Below are 16,431 nucleotides of genomic sequence, written 5' to 3' on the forward strand. Positions count from 1 at the left end.
AGAGGGCAATGCCTCATTCCTCCTGGTCTCCTGGCCCTTCTGGCTGCAGGGCTCCTCCTCTGAGACTCCCAGTGAGGGCTGACTGCATGTGATCTGACTATCAAACAGGGAGGGAAAGGAGGTGAGGGCCCAGAGCCCTGGAGAAGAAGGAACAAGGGCTGCAATTCTGGGCCCTCCTTCCAGCCTATTGTTTTAAACACAATGATGGTGGTTAAAACCAGTACTCATGATTTTGTACTGGTACTTTAAGGATATACTAGTCCTGTCTTCCAAATTATACTGTAACCTCCTTAATGGAGGCCCCACGGTAGGACTGCTACATGCACTTGTGCAGTGCACAACCTGCACAACCATTCACAGCCCATGACTTCCAACCCCTGGATAGCATTCATCATCGTTGTAATTAAAGAACTAACTGCCTCATTACTTATTCTTTCCTCACAGAATATAAATTCTCAGGGGAGGACCAGACCCTGTTTGCCTTGTTCCCAAACTGAAGCCCAGCCCCTAGCACACTATTAACACAGAATAAGCACTCCATAAATATATGCTGGAGTAATAAAGTCATTCAGCCACTCACTCATGCATTTAATTGGAAGAAGAGCGGACCTGCCCTGGAGCTGAAGGGGAGAGACCTGGGTTCTGGTCCCAGCTCTACCTCCAGCCCCCCAGGTGCCCTGGAGCAAGGCATTCCACTCTCTAGGCCTCAGTTTCCTCGTCTATTAAGGGAGTGTGGGGTTAGACTTCCCTACCACGTTTGCGTGACGCTAAGGGTGAGGACCTCCTGAAAATTTGCACCCTGGGCACCTCACTTGCCTCACCCACATCCCAGCCCTGGTTCTCCACATTTTCTCTAGGCTTCCCCAGGTCTAGGCATGCGGGAAGTGTCTAAAGCAAGGGGAGAAGGGCTCCAGGCAGGGCGGTGACATATGCCACAGTGGGAAGAGGAGCTATTACTTCTGGACTCAGCTCTGGGAGAGAAAAGTAACACTGACAGCCACGCTCACCCGGACAGCAGTGTTGTCAAAGGCTTTCACACCAATCCTGTTTCCCTCCAGCCTCTCCATGAGGAAGGAGGGACGTGATCAGCCGAGGGCTGGAGTTACCGGGTGCCACAGCCAGGACCGAACCCCAGGCACCCTGTGTTCAAGTCCAGGCCCTTTCAGCACACAGCACAGAGCGTGGCTCCGACCAGTTGGGAGCACAACCGGCTTCAACAGGCAGAAGTCACTAATTCCTCCCCTAGGTTCTGGCAATGCCCAGCGAGCGGCTGGTGCGGGGGAGGGGCGTGGGAGTAGGGGCAGCAGCGTGCTGGTGGCTAAAGCAGACAACGCAAGGTCCCCAAGTGACAAGCCCCAGGAGTGGCACCAAGTGTCAGAGGAATGAGAAGTCACTTAGAGGGGACAGGACAGGAAGCCTGGAGGAAACAGAGGGGACAGTCACTTGCCCACTCAGAGAGCAAGCTGGCCAGAGGGGACCCGTGTCCAGAGTGAGGCAACAGGCAATGATCAGACCTCAGGGAAACAAAAGATCGTGGCTGCAGCTTTCCTCTCTGCGGACCTCTCCCCATGGTAGTCTCAGCCTCCCCGGTCACTGCCTGCTGCTGCTGCTGTAACATACAACCATCAAACGCAGTGGCTTAAAACAACGCAGACGCGTTCTCTTACAGTTCTGGAGGTCACAAGTCTGAAACGGGTCACTGGGCAATAATCAAGGTGCTGGCAGGGCTCTGTTTCTTCTGGAGGTTCTAGGGAGAGTCCATTCCCTCACCATTTCCAGCTTCTTGGGGCTGCCTGCATTCCTGGGCTCACGGCCCCCTCCTCCATCCTCAAAGACAGCCACGGCAGTGGAGCCTCCCTCACATCACATCCCTGACAATGAGTCTCCTTCCCCTTCCACATCTAAAGCCCTTTGTGATTGCACGGGGCTCAAGTGGACAATCCAGGATAATCTCCCTATTTAAAAGTCAGCTAGGGACTTCCCTGGTGACACAGCGGTTAAGAACCTGCTTGCCAATGCAGGGGACATGGGTTCGAGCCCTGGTCCGGGAAGATCCCACATGCCGCGGAGCAACTGAGCCCGTGTGCCACAACTACTGCCACTCTAGAGCCTGTGCTCTAGAGCCCACATGCCACAACTACTGAAGCCCGCATGCCTGGAGCCCATGCCCCGCAACAAGAGAAGCCACCGCAATGAGAAGCCCGCGCACCGCAACGAAGAGTAGCCCCCGCTCGCTGCAACTAGAGAAAACCCGCGCGCAGCAACGAACACCCGACACAGCCATAAATAAATAAATAAATAAATTTATTTAAAAAAAAAATTCAGCTAATTAGCAACCATAATTCCGTCTGCAATCTTAATTCCTCTTTGCCATGTAATGTATTCACAGGTTCTAGGAATGAGGATGGGGACGTCTTCTGAAGGCCGTTTTTCTGCCTACCTACCACGCTGCACAGAACACACCTCCCCCAAATACAGCTCCAGGAGAAAGGCAGCCCAGGCAGAGAGAGAAGGAGATGGGGGTGGGGTGGGGAGCCGGGGCGGGCAGACACACACTCTCACCCTGCCAGCAGCAGTGGCGGCAGCTTCCTGGCTGGCTGCTTAGTGTACATCACTCTTGAAAAACTCGTCATGTTTCCACACTGAACTGGGCACGTGCAGTTTCCACAGTGACTGCGGGAACAGGAGCAGAGCCAGAAATAGTCCCACTGAGCTGGAAAACATCCCCTCCTCGGTGCCACTCACTCTCTCACTCTCACTGTCCCCAGCCCTGTGGCACTGTGGGCACGGGAGGTTCCAGCCTGGTCCCTGCAGTGCCCCAACCTTTCCTTCTCTGACCTCTCGCCACCAGCACTGGGATCCACTGGGCACCCCCGTGGCTTGAAGCCCATGATGCTCTGATCTTGCCCCGTCCTTGGGCCTCTGGGATGTGACCGGGCCCTGCCCTGAGGCAGCAGGTCCCACGGAAGGAAGCAGCCAGAGGCCCACTCACACCAGCTCAGCTGTGCCCCGCCCTGCCTCTGCTCCAGGTGAGCCCTGCCAGCCTGTTCGGCATTCCCACTCTGGGACTCCCACCTGGGAATCTCGGTCGAAACCATGCCCCTCACCCCACCAGGGAGTTTCTCTCTTAGAAGATCTCACCCCCTGCAGGGGCTAAAAAATTTGCTGAAATATACAGACCCACAAATATCCGGGCCTCACCGTCCACAGCACTCTCTCATACGACATGGTGTTTCTAGGGCCCTGGGAAATCTCTGCCATGACTGTTAACTTCTCATGTTTTACATCCTATCCCATCAAAGGAAAACAAGAGTCACCATACCTTCTATTGATACATGCAAGGCACTGTGCTAAGTATTTTGCATGCACTAGTTCATTTCATCCTCACCTCAACTGCTATGGTCCCCACTTCACAGGGAAGAAACGGAGACTCAAAGAAGGGAAACAACTTGCCAGGGTCACACAGCCAGAACGTGGTAGGGCCCGGACGGGAGCCCGAGGTGCCAGACCCCAAGGCTAGGCTGTAGCCACCTGTCATGTTGGGGGGCGGGGTGGCCGGAGGACGCACACAGATGACCCATGCTAATGCTAAATGAGATGTTCCAAATTGCCTCCTGGAAAGCTCTGAGCCACTCCAGGCATCTCCAGTTTTGTCTCTCTGTACACACTGTACAAGATTTTATTGCGGCCACAAAGAAGTGAGAACTTTCCAAAGAAGTTTGGAAATCACCCACCGTAGCCAACCCTATCCTGTACTGACGACAAGCCAGAGGCTCAGGAATAGATGTGACTCGCCCAGCAGCAGGGCAGGCCTCCGTGCCGGAACCGGAGAGCTCTGCCCATTTCTCCTGGTCCTCGAGGGAACGTCCATGTTCCACCATTCAGCCCTTTGCGTCTCTTGGCACAGAATTTAGAACCAGATGTGGTGTGAGTCGTGGCCCCTGCTTTGACAGCGCTGCAGACTTGCCGGCTTGGCGGTGGGAACGTGGTCTCCGTGTCCTCGTCTGTGAAGGAGGGTGTGTGTGGATGCACGAGGGCAGGCACAGGCCTGCTGTGAATCCACTGGGATCGAGAACAACAGCTCTCAGCCCTGAGCCACTGTGACCAGAGACGGCAAGAGCCCTACATTGAGAACCGAAAGGCTCACGCCAAGTCCCAGCTTTGTTACTCGCCACTGTGGATCCTGAGCCACCCGTTTGACTTCTCTGAGTCTTTCTCTTGGAGACTAAAATGTCTCCGTAAGGGGTCCGTATGAGTTTGAAATGAGGTAACACTTGGAATTGCTGGAGGCCCTAGAATCCCCTCAGGGGTGGAATCCAGGCTGATGCTACAGCTGTGGGTAGGGCCCAGGAATATGCATTATCCGTCCCCTCCCCCCCCCGACCCAGAATTCCACTGCAAGTTGTCAACAGACCACACTTTGAGAAATCACTCTAGAAAATGCTCAGTATGTGTTTGTAAAAGAGACGAATCCGTGAACATCTGTTGAGCTGCACATGGCTGCTGGAAGACATGGGCTGAAGGAAATAAGTAATTTTCTCCAAATACACTTCCTGTGAAGCCCAAACGATGGGAACTGGGTTGAGGCTTCTAGGACTGGGAGAATGATGCAATAACAGCTCCCTTCCCAGGGGAGCAGACATGAACTCCACCTGTCAGACTGGGAGAGACGTGGCTGGAAGGTCATGCCCGGGGCCTCAAGGTCAAACGTTGGGTGGGGTGTTCCAGGGAGCCCCCTGGGGACTAGTTCCAGAACCCATTCTCTTCGGCATCTCCATGCAGACAAGAAAAAAAAGAACTGAAAATATGCTCATTAAATCTGCATCTGGCACCCAATTTGGCAGGGTTGCCAAAATTCTGTAAGACTAGAATTAAATTAGCAAATTGGAAGTGAAATGATTTTAAGCAGACATGATGGAATTCATCAAAGCCAGGTGGAAGCTAGTGGGGGAAGGGACCCAGGAAAGCCCACACACCCGCCCGGGAGTGGGAAAGCCTGGCCGTGAGCGGAAACAGAAAAGAAACAAACCAGTGAGCAGACCTGACCCAAATGATAAGATTCACCCTTGGAATGTGCTTGGTGACAAAGCCGGCCCCACGCTGGGAGGTGGTGAGAGGCTCCTTCTGGGAGACAGGAGGTGTGGCCGGCAGCAACCAGTGAAGGAAGGCAGCCTTTTACAAGGAGACCAAGAAGAAAGGACCCAGGGAACGGCTGGGAAATGAAACAGGGTGGGTTCCCCAGACCAGGGGCTCCATGAGGGCAGGCACTGGGCTGGTGCACACAGCGCCTGGTGTGCTGTCCAGCTTGTGATCACCATTGCGTGTTTACTGAGCTCGCGGTCTGGGGAAAACACCGGGATGGACTCAGAGGGGCAGGGTGGCCCAGAGTCTATGGAGGGAGGGCCAAGAGGACAGAAGCATTTATTGGGTACTTAGTAAGCATCAGGCACTGTGTTAGATGTTTGCCAAGCATGATCTCATTTCATCTTCTCAATAATCCTGTGCTATAAAGATTAGTCTTTGCTCTTCATTTCCTTGGGCTTTCTTTTTTGTTTTCTTTGTTTAAAAATATATTTTTTTAAAAAACACAGAAGTATTTAAAGGAAAATGTGGACCAGTCCCCCTTCACCCTCCCAATTTCTATTCCCCAGCTGAAACTACCACTAACAGTTCCCTGGTATTTTCCCATGCTCTTTTCATGAACACAGAAACACATCTACACGTGCACACACATATATAACTGTTTGTTTCTGTATAAAAATGGGATCAGATTAAACATATCGCACAGAAACCTTTTTCCAGTTAAAAGTATGTTGTAAATGTCCTCCCATGTCAGGACCTATAGATTCACTTCTTTCTTTTTAAATGGCCGTAAAGTATTCCACAGTACAAATTCACCATAATTTTCTAAAGCGCCGTCCCTGATGTACATTGAGGTCATTTTTAAGCTCTCTCAACTGCAAACAACACTGCAAGGGAACACCCTTATATGTGTGTGTGTGTGTGTGTGTGTGTGTGTGTGTGTGTGTGTGTGTGTGTGTGTGTGTGTATCTTTGTGTACATGTGTGTTTCCATAGCCGGTGAATTTCGGGATCAGGGCAGGTATGTGCCTTTATCATTTTCATTGATACCAGCTTAGGCTCACAAGTCCCCTTGACCCTTGCCAGCACTAGATTGTCTCTATTTTTTCACATTTTTGCCTTCTATAAGCATTTTTATTTATCATCCTTTGTTTTTTAGTACCTAGAGCATTAGTCATATGTTTATGAGCCATTTTCACTTCTCTGAACTACCTGTTTACATCTTTGCACACTTTTTTTCAACTTGGTTGTTTTTTTAGTTGGTTGATGGAATTCTCATCCTAAGAATAACAACACATAGCTTTCTATGCACGAGGCACTGCTCTAGGCTCCCCGCAAGTTTCACAGCATTGAATCAAAACCCCAAGAGGGAAGTGGGAGCGTCAATCCATGTTTACGGCCGAGCAAAGAGAGGCTCGGAGACTTCAAATGACGTCTGAGGTCACACATGTCTGCTGAGGGACAGGCCAGAGTCTGAGGGCCTCGCTGAACCAACCGTTTCATCCTCAAATGAGATATCTGAAAAGCTCCCTCTCCCTGACATCTAACCTATAGAGAAAGAAAATTCCTTCCTTAAATTTTCCCTCTTTCTGTTACTTATCCTTTACTTTATTTGTGGAGTCTAAGTACACATTGATATAATATGCCAGGTAGGAAACTGAAGTTCAGTTTCTAACAGAGGCAATCAGAAAATGGAATTGGACCCTGTACCTTAGACGGGACACGGACATGTTGGGAACATGCCTGGAGGAGTGAGAAGCAGGATTTGGGTGGGGGCAGAATTTACGCATGGGGGTAAAGAGTCAGGGGACGTGGAGGCTGAGGTGGGCCCCGGCTGGGAAGGGGCTGGCAGGCAGCTTCCAAAGGTCAGGTCGGCAGTTTTCAGGACTCTCCCCTGGGGGCAACATGGGGTGAGAAAGTCTGGTACCAGGGAGTGGGGTGAGGATTAGCTTAGCTAGAAATCATCATGTAGTCAAAGAGCGATCTCACCTAGCCTGGCATGTCCAATGACCTGGCACTGGGAGCAGTAAAGATGCTCGTCTTACAGGGTGACAAACACACCTGTGTTTGTGGAAGTGCTGGGGATCCCTTGTGTGAAAACCACACCTGACAGAGGCCAAATTTGGGGCTTCAGTGGCATTTTTAATGAGGTTCTTTTTTAGCTCCCAAAACACCAATGTCGCACGAGGGTTTCTGGGTTAGAGACCCACCACCGAGCTGTCACATGGCTTGGCTACCCTCATCTCAGGGAACACACGCAGTACTTCAGTCTCCCTTGGACACAGTACACAACGGAGGGGGAAGGATCATCTGCGTGCCATTTGCCATTTTTCTTCTGAGAAAAGGGCAGTCAAGTTAACAAAATAGGAAAAAAATGTGGGAAACTGACTTGCTAAAATGAACATGCAGAAACAAGTTTTAGAGTCACAATTTAGCATTCACTTTGGGGTTTTTTTTTTTTTCAGCTTTGACCTCAGATAACTTTAGTGTTTCCCAAAATGTTTCTGTATAGCACTCTAGTTCAGCGATCTTATATATGTATACATCTTCCTTATACAGACACACACACACGTATATAAAATCTATTCCTTATATGTACATATATAAGTATATATATAAAACCGTATGTGTATATATATGAGTTCTCTGATCAATCAAGCTTGGAAAACTGCACACAGAGCACTTTTATTTTCTCCCTGTAACACATCTTTCCATCCATGGCACTTGTGCTCTAGAAAACACACTATGGGAAATGCTGGACTTCTTTATTTCACAAGATCAGAGCCTGCTTAAAATAAAGTCTATCTTGGAGTGGCTGCCCCACTCTTTTAAACATTAGATGCTTTCTAACAGACTCGTGGTGATGGTTTCCTGTCCATTTGAGCATCTTCTGCCTGTCCTATATTTCAGGGCTACACCAACCAAATGCCCACATGCCAAGGAACAAGCCCTCTGGAAACCGTTAGGAGACCAGGTCACCCAGACAGGCTAAGCTGTGTCTCCCAGGCAGCTGCACAGTGAGGCTGGACCAATCACTTGCTCTGGACTCAGTGGTTTTCAGCTGGAGGGACTGATCCCCAGCCCGCTTGCTTTGTGAGTAGGAAATCACGGCAAGGAAGCCCTTGACCCTGCTCTCTTTCCTTCATTCCAGGAGACACCGTTCCCTGGCCCTGATGTTTTCTACCATAAGAGAAAACCGGCGTTACACCTTCCCTCTCTGATTCTGTTCTCACCACCTCCCGCCACTCTTTCACTGCCATTAGTCACCCCGATTCATAGAGTCACATGAGGCAGCCCTACAAATAAAACTAGGTTTCCATCTGTCTGCTGCAGCATCAAGTGAGAATGAGTTGGTGACCTTTCATCACATATAAAGGGCATACTTGGTATAGCCTAAAATATAGGTTATATGGTATACGAGAAGTTCACCTGGGGGCAGCCTCCGGGGGAGATACCTCCTCCATTCCTCTTCCAGTGTGGTTACAGGCATTGGTTTATAATTTTGCTCCTTCTCACACAGGTAACTCTAGGGATGACTAGTAGCAGCAGGGATTCAATTACCTGATGACCCATTATGACTCTCCTCATTAACCTTGAGGAGGCTGGCGAGTCGGAGTGTATGTGGATTTATTCATTTATTTTTGGATAAATTTTTCACTTTGGAATAATCCTATATTGACAGCAAAATTGCAAAGATGGAAGAGAGTTCCCATACACCCTTCACCCACCTTCCTTTAACGTTAACACCTTCCATATCCAAGGTACTTCTGTCAAGTGGAAATTGACACTCATACATTACTATTAACTCAACTACAGACTTTATTCATATTTTCACCAGTTTTTCCACTAACGTCCATTTTCTGTGCCAGGATCCCATTCAGGATCCCATATTGCATTTAGTCATCATATCCTCTTAGTCTATGGATTTATTTTTGTTTTCAAAAAAATAAATATCATCCTCTGCTGCATGCAAGGTGGTATGCTGGGTGCCCAGCTGCCCCGCAGGGAGAAACACAGACCTGATGGGTGGCAGAGTCTGGGTTTGAATGTTCACTTTGTCCCTCACTTGGGATATGGTCCTGGGCTTGTCACTCCATATATAGATTTCTCAGGTTCCACATCTGCAACATGGAGATGATACCTTTACCTTGCTAGAGGACTGAATAAGACAGTCTATGTGGACAGGCGTTTTGAAGGTTTAAAGACCCATTCACTTAGAGTCGTATCCAGCTCACTGATATTATCATTAATGCGGGTGTAACGACGATCATGAATTAGACTTGGTATCCTGTATCTAAAGCAGGATGGCCCAGAGACTGAGCTGCCTGACTGAGCTGACCATTTCAGCCTCAAATGAGATCTTTCCAAAGGCTCTCAGGTACACCATAGAGAAAGACAACTCTGCTTAAATTAGTGTATTCATTTCTATACTTCCTTCAAGGCTCTGCTCAAATGTCACCTTAGTGATAACTTCTCTGACCATCCTACATACAAGAGCCCCCGTATCCCTCCCCTGGCATTCTCTGAACTTCTTACCCTACTTGCTTCTCCTCCATGGCACTTAACCCATTTGACGTATTACACATTTATGAGCTCCTTTGTTCACGGTATGCCTCCCTCTGCTAGTCTATAAGCTCCAGGAGAGCACTGACTGTTATCTGTTTTGTTCACTGCTGCATCCCTGTGCCTAGAATTTGGGAAGTATTCAACAGACGTTCGGTAGATGACTGGATTCCCACTGTCACTCTGCAACCTCTTGCCTCCATCCTGATCATCTGAAAACAAACTCTTCCCATCCAAACACACTACTGAATTCAAATGAGAGAAAAGCTATTTGTGAAGCAGGTGGCTTTGAGCCTTCTGGGTCTTCTTTAAGGGAGAAAAAAGGAGTGATGCCCTTCTTTTAATTTAATTTCATGCTATTAATGTCCCTTCATCTGCCTCCCCTCCCATGAGCAGCTCTGCCAATTAGAAACCACAGTCTCTTCTTTGTCCAGAGTCTGTCTGCTGGCTTCTCCACAGGATCAAATCCAGTAGAGCCCAGGCTAGAAAAAACTGGTGAAACCCCCATACCCCACCAGCCCACTCCATTACTGAGGCTACTCAGTGTGCACATCAAAGGCCCATGGGCTTCTCAGGGCAGGAAGATGCCAGGTTATCTGGAAGACTGGCCTCAATGAGGACACTGAGATTCAGAGAGGGGAGGGAACTGGCAATTGACACACAGTGACCTGGTGGCAGGTCCTGGACAGAACCCAGGACTCCTGGCTCTGCATCCTGGCCCTGTTTCCTCTTGGGCTGGAATCACCTCCCCAGGCCCACTTTTCACCAAGGGACATGTGCTTATTTCTTTGAGCTCCGGGATGACTGTCTGCCTGCCCCTGCCCATTCCCGGGGACCTGATGGTCTTGGGCAGCAGTGGGTAGAGGTCACGTTCCAAAAGCAGCAAAGCACAGGACAGTAAAGAGCCAGACAGAAAGGAAATGGGGGTCACATTTACTGACAGACAGGTACTCTTTATCACCATCTCACCTCACACTCACAGTGCCCTATGACAAAGGTGCCAGAACCACATTAGATAAGCGAGGAAAAGGAAATGCAGAGAAGCTGAAAAATGCAGCGACTCACAGAGCAAGTACAAGGCAGAGCCAGCAGCAGAGTGGAGTTCCTCCCGGTTCCGAAGCCCTGTCCTCTGCCCGCCTGCTCTAGTAGAGACTCTAAAACCTCGACAGCACTCCAGAGAGGGGTGGGGCCTCAAAACACCAAGATCTGCCTCTGGTGAAGTAGCCAGAACAATCCCATTCTACAGATGAGGAAACTGACATCTGGAGAGGAAATGCAACTTGTCTACGCCACATGGCTAGTGAGTGGCTGGATCAGCTAGACTCTTGAGTTTCGCGAGGACGCAGGCGCGCTCCTAGTGCTCAGCCCCGCGCTGAGCCCACGGAAGGGCTCCACCCACTGCCGAAGAATCAATGAATGAATGACAGAGTAGGTTAGAAGTGCAACGTCCTGTGACTCCCACAAGCCCACGTGCTTGCCTCTCAACTGCCTCCACATAGTGACCTCAGGAACGGGAGACCAGGCTGACGTAGGTGAGCACAGCCCGAACTCAACACTGACCTTCAAACCCCACGTCCCCCTCTCTGAGCCCATGGATCTGTCAGAGGTGTGGAGAGTGAGGCCAGCCCTGGTTCCCACGCAGCCCGCAGCTCCCCACCAGAGCCGGAACTGAGCAACGAAGAGGTGTGGGAAGATGGCGGAGCTGGTAATTCTTTGACTCAAGGACTGGTGTTTACAATATGGAGTGGACTCTCTTCTCAAAAGTCTGGTGTTTGGAGCAAATTGGTCTATTTTTATTGAACCCTTTAGTAGCAACCAGTTCACAAATACTGCAGTTGTTTTATTATTATAATTCATTTTTCATAATAATAACTGAAACTACTGTTTCCTGTTCACCTACTGCGTGCCAGGCACAGATATCTCATAAGATATCTGACATAGATGGTCTCCTGTAATCCACCCAACCACCCTGTAGGGAAGAGTGAGCATTCCATATTACAGATGAGGAAACTGAGGCTTGGGAGAGGTAAAGGAACTTGGCCAAGGTACATGCTAGAAAGCAGGAGATGCAAACTCAGGTTTGTGGGGCTCCACAGCTCGTGCTCCTCCCACATGGCTGATGTGAGGTGGGGACAAAGGGGTTAGAGCCACAGCTAAGGAGGCAGATGGAGGGCCTGCCAGACTTCCCCGGCAACTAGCTGGCCAGTCTTCTCATCCCCAGGCTGAACTTCTAGCACCAGGGGGCTTCTCCACATGCCTAGATGCCACCCCTAGAAGCTCTGAATCAGACAGTGGGGGTAGAACTAGGAACTCTTCCGTTACAAGCCCTCAGGTAACAGGAAAGGACACTCTTGGTTAAACCACTGCTCTCAACTCTCCTCAGGAGGTCATTCTTTCACATCTACATGCTCTTCCAGAAGGTTCCAACATGTTTCTTAAGATATTCGTTGAATGTTTTACAAAGGATATCATGCCTCAGAACCCGAGACCTTACAATTTTAGGATTCTCAACAAAGCAACAATAATTCTGATCATCTACAGATGGGGTGTGACGGTCTGTCTTTATTAACCATGACAATTATTCCCAAACAGCGTGATGTTTATGAAAAGGACTTGGGAGCCCAAAGTCCTGGGTTAGTCCTTTACTAGCTGTGCAACCTTAGGCAAATCAATTCAACAGCATAGTTATTCAAAGCTCTGTGCTGGGAAGAATGAAGATACAGGAGTGGACCAGAAAAGCCACAGTGCTTTTAGCTCTGGGTTCCTCATCTGTAAAATGGGAACCAACAGCTACCAAGTGCCTACGATGGCATGCCAGGCCCTGACATGCTGATTCTCACTTCACAGCCCCAGGGCTTCAGGAAGTAGGCTCTCCTGTGTACTGCTCTGCAGCTGAGGAAGTAGGGATTCGGGGGTGAAGCGGCTTGGGGTGAGCCTGCAGCAGCACGTGGCAGTATCTGAGGTCTCTCTGCCCACCGCCGCCATCCCCCGCTTCTTAACCCTCCCTCACTTGGCAGATGAGTCCACAGGAGAGAGTGCTCTGCAGCCCATCAGGAACCACACAAATGTATGACATCATGGTTATTAATAATGGAAGCGGCGCAACTAATTCACGATCCCTCCAGATGGACCACCTGAACTGTTGTGAATCTCCTGCACACAGAGCATCAGATTCTATTATGGCAGAGCTGGGAGGGGTCTTAGGAGCCCAACCCTTTCCTCATTTATAGGGGTGGGGTTGGACAAGATGGGGAGGCAGCCCTCTTAGATAGCCGAGGCAGCCCTACACCCCGAAGCCCGGGATGGACCAAGTTTGGTTTTGTGATTGTACCACGAAGACAATCAGGTCCCAGACCAGATACCAGACAATGCCCCCTTCAAAGGTGCTGGCAAGGGAATCAGCAGTGGCCCCAAGTGTGGCCTGTCCACGGACCCTCAGCCCTGCTCCTTCCTGCAGTGGGGCCTTTGTACCTGCTGTTCTTCTGCTTGGAATACTCCTTTCCCAGATCTTGGCATGGCTATCACTTTTTTTATGGTTCAGGTCTCAGGATAAATGCCAACTCCTCCGAGAGGATGCCCTAGGGCCGTCTTCTGGCTTCCCTTGTTCCTCCCTGACACTCTCCATCACACTGCCTTGTTGGAGTTTCTTCATGGTGTGTATCACCAGTGAGCATTACCTTGTCCATTATGATTCATTCTCTCTTCCCACTGGAATGCAAGCATTGCCTTAAAAAGGTGCCTAGGTCCCAGCAGGCACTCAGCAAACATGCTCAGCGAATCCACCTGGATGTCTGCCTGGGTCACGGGCATCCTAGCAGCCAGTAGTCCCTCACTCGCTCACTCACTCACTCATTCAATAAATGCTTATTGAACGTCTCCTCTGTGCCAGGCATACTCCTAGGAGCTGGGGATTCCAATCCAACTAATGAGACCAAGCCCTTGCCCTAACCGAGCTTTGAGAGTTGATTAAAACAAACGACACAAGAGAAGCCAGAGCTGTTTCAATCATATCATATGTGACCAGACAATAGCTGACGGAAAAAAGGTGGGGGGATAAGTATGGCAGAAAATGGGAGAAATGGGAAAACACTGGGGAAATGCAAACATCAGACTGGCCCTGCCAGGGCCTCCCACGTGCTCAATACTCATCTTGGGGAGCTGGTGCCAGGCACACGCCCCCAGCTCTAGGGACATGAGAAAAAGGGGACGTGCCCATTGCCACTAGTGCCTCCTGGCTGCAGCCTAGAGCACACAGGATGGCTATGTGTGTGAGTGTGTACAGGAGTGGCTATGTGCATGTACAGAGACAGGTGTGTGCATGTGTAGGAGTGTGTGTGCGGGTGTAGGGGCACAGGTGTGAATGAGTATACAGGGTCGAGTGTGTGAGCATGGGTGAGAGTGTAGGGAGGTAGGGATTTGTGTTTGGAAGTGGACGTGTGAGTGTGTAGGAGTGCATGCGTGTGTGTGTGTGTGTGTGTGTGTGTGTGTGTGTGGACTCTGGTGCCATTACTCTTCACCACAACCTCCACATCTGGTAGAACTTTACATACTAAAGTCTCCCTCCGCCCCCAACAAATGACGCATAGTAGGTACCTGATCATCATTGAATCCATTTAAATCTTTATTTTGCCAAATGTATTCTGCAGGGTGTTCACATAAAGCAGCAGAAGAGAACTGTCAACTTCTGGATGTAACCGAATGGGATGAGAGCACTGGATGAGGAGTCTGGGTTCTGGTCCCTGCTTTACCACTAACTACCGGGTGATCTTGGGCCACTGTTTAGCTGTGATCTCAGATAAGGAACTCAACTCCTCTGGGCCTCTGCTTACTCTTCATTCAAGAAGGCAAGTAGAACTTAGCAACTGGACGACACCACATCATGTCTATTGGTAGCTCCAGAAGCACTGTTTCCTGGGAGAACAAGCATGTGTAACCCGAAAAGGGCTACAGGGTCAACCAGGGAAATGCTGGGTTTGACAATGTTAAACGGGTTTTTTTTTTTATTGCAGTACTTCTCAAAGCCTTTAATTTGCCAATATGGATTATGATTGGCCAGAAGGGTTATAGAGAGCTTGCAGAATTTGCCAGACTTACTAGGATAGGGAAATCTTACTCGTGGCACAGCTTTGAGAACTAATGTTTCACAGAACATACTTTGGGGAATCTGCTAGCAGGCACACGGGACACTTGTTAATGCCCCCTTTCTTGCAGATGACAGAACAGAAGTGGCGCTCAGTCTCCCTAAATCACAGAGCAGAGCCATGGCAGACACCAGCCCAGAATCATCCAAACCACAGGAACTGGCATGTGCACAGGGCTCTATATCTACAGAACATTTTCACTTATATGATCTCAATTTTCCCTGACAACATTCCTCTGAGGACCCTCATCCCCATTTTCCAGATAATAAAATGCAGCCCGAAAGATATTAAGGAATCTGCCCAGAGCCACTAAATGATGGACCCATTACTTGCCTTTATCATTTTTCCCTATGACCTTGATCAAGTCGTCAATAACGACATACTATATTTTACAGATAAGCAACTGTAGCCACTTCACAGAGCCCCCTGCCAGACGTCGAGGCGGACACACCTGCACCTGTTCTGCAGCAGCCACCACTGCTGTCCGGGATCCCAGGCAGCCTGCACTGGTTGAGAGGGGAGGGGAGGGTGCTCAGAGAAATGCCCATGGAGTGAGAGCCGCTCTGGAAACACCCAGGCTGGGAGGCCGGGACTAGCTCCCTGCCAGTCGCCACACCCTCCTGACCATGCCAGGTACATCCCCCTCGGCAATATCCCCGGTGCCAGGTGCCACTCTGCAAGGGGGCAAGAGGAGCCAGACCAATGCTAGTTTAACTCACTCCCAGTAAGCCCGAGGAGCCCAAGGCCGGTCTGCTGTGACAGTCTGAAACTGCCACCGCCTCCAGGGGGAAGCGTGGCTAGGGCTGCCAAAGTCATTCGGCAGTTCCCACCGGGGTGCTTTGTCCCGCCTTGTCCGGCAGTGCGAGGCCCAGGAGGCGCGGCGGGGTGCGGGTCTGCTCGGGGCACAGGGGCCGAGTGAGGCTGTACCAGGCACGAGTGTGCGAGAGAAGTGTGAACGCGGGAACGCTGGTGTCACCCCGGGGCGGTGACAGAAGTAGCGTCTGGGAAACGCAGGCGGAGAGCGCGTGCACCAGGCAACCCCAGGCTGCGGAGGAGTCCCGGAGGTCCGGGGAGTTGGCCCGACGCGCTCCTGCACGCGCGCCCGCGCCCAGACCTCTCCCACCCGCCGCGCTCCGAAGGGTGATCCCGCTGCCGGCCGGCAGGGCTGCTGGCGCGCTTGGCGGTGCCGGCTCCCTGCTGCCAGGCCGCGGCGGGGCGCGGGGCGCTGGCGCTCCCTGCTTACCTGCGGGCGGCCGCGACTCCGCGGCTCCGGGCTGGGCTGCGCCGGGCTGGTCTGGGCTGCGCTGGGCTGCGCGCCCTGCCTCCGCGCGGCTCAGCAGCGCCCGCTCGCTCGGCTCCGCCCGGCTCGGCTCCGCCCGGCGGTGCCCGGGGCGCTCGCTGGCGGCCCACGCGGCGCGGGGTGGGCGCGGGGCGGGCTGGCGGGCGGGCGCCGGCGGTGGGCGCGGCTCTGGGCCGCCCCGCGGCCGCTTGGAAGCTCCTTATTTGGGCAGTGATGTCAGGGGAAGTCGCAGGGGCAGGACCACCCACTTCTTTCCATTCACTCCCCAGAGTTTCCTGTCGCCGAGGCCGGGGGACCCCGGCGCCCGCGCGGGGCGCCTCTCCGGCCGGCTCGGCCCCGGCGTGCC

General features: G+C 51.3%; 1 protein-coding gene across 3 annotated transcripts in view; it reads right to left on the reverse strand.

The window, feature by feature from the left end:
• The window catches only part of HIVEP3 (HIVEP zinc finger 3), a 497,909-nt gene that overhangs the window by 112,591 nt on the left and 368,887 nt on the right, over positions 1–16,431 (reverse strand). The window contains exon 1 of one of the 3 annotated variants that reach the window (XM_057527615.1): positions 16,029–16,181. The exons of the other annotated variants lie outside the window; for them this stretch is intronic. The gene's annotated coding sequence lies outside the window, so the exon portion shown is untranslated. Of the gene's footprint in view, positions 1–16,028; positions 16,182–16,431 lie in introns of those variants that run through there. 3 annotated transcript variants of the gene reach the window in all.

The sequence above is a fragment of the Balaenoptera acutorostrata genome, chromosome 1 (genome assembly GCF_949987535.1).
Source record: "Balaenoptera acutorostrata chromosome 1, mBalAcu1.1, whole genome shotgun sequence".
In the NCBI taxonomy this organism is placed as follows: domain Eukaryota; kingdom Metazoa; phylum Chordata; class Mammalia; order Artiodactyla; family Balaenopteridae; genus Balaenoptera; species Balaenoptera acutorostrata.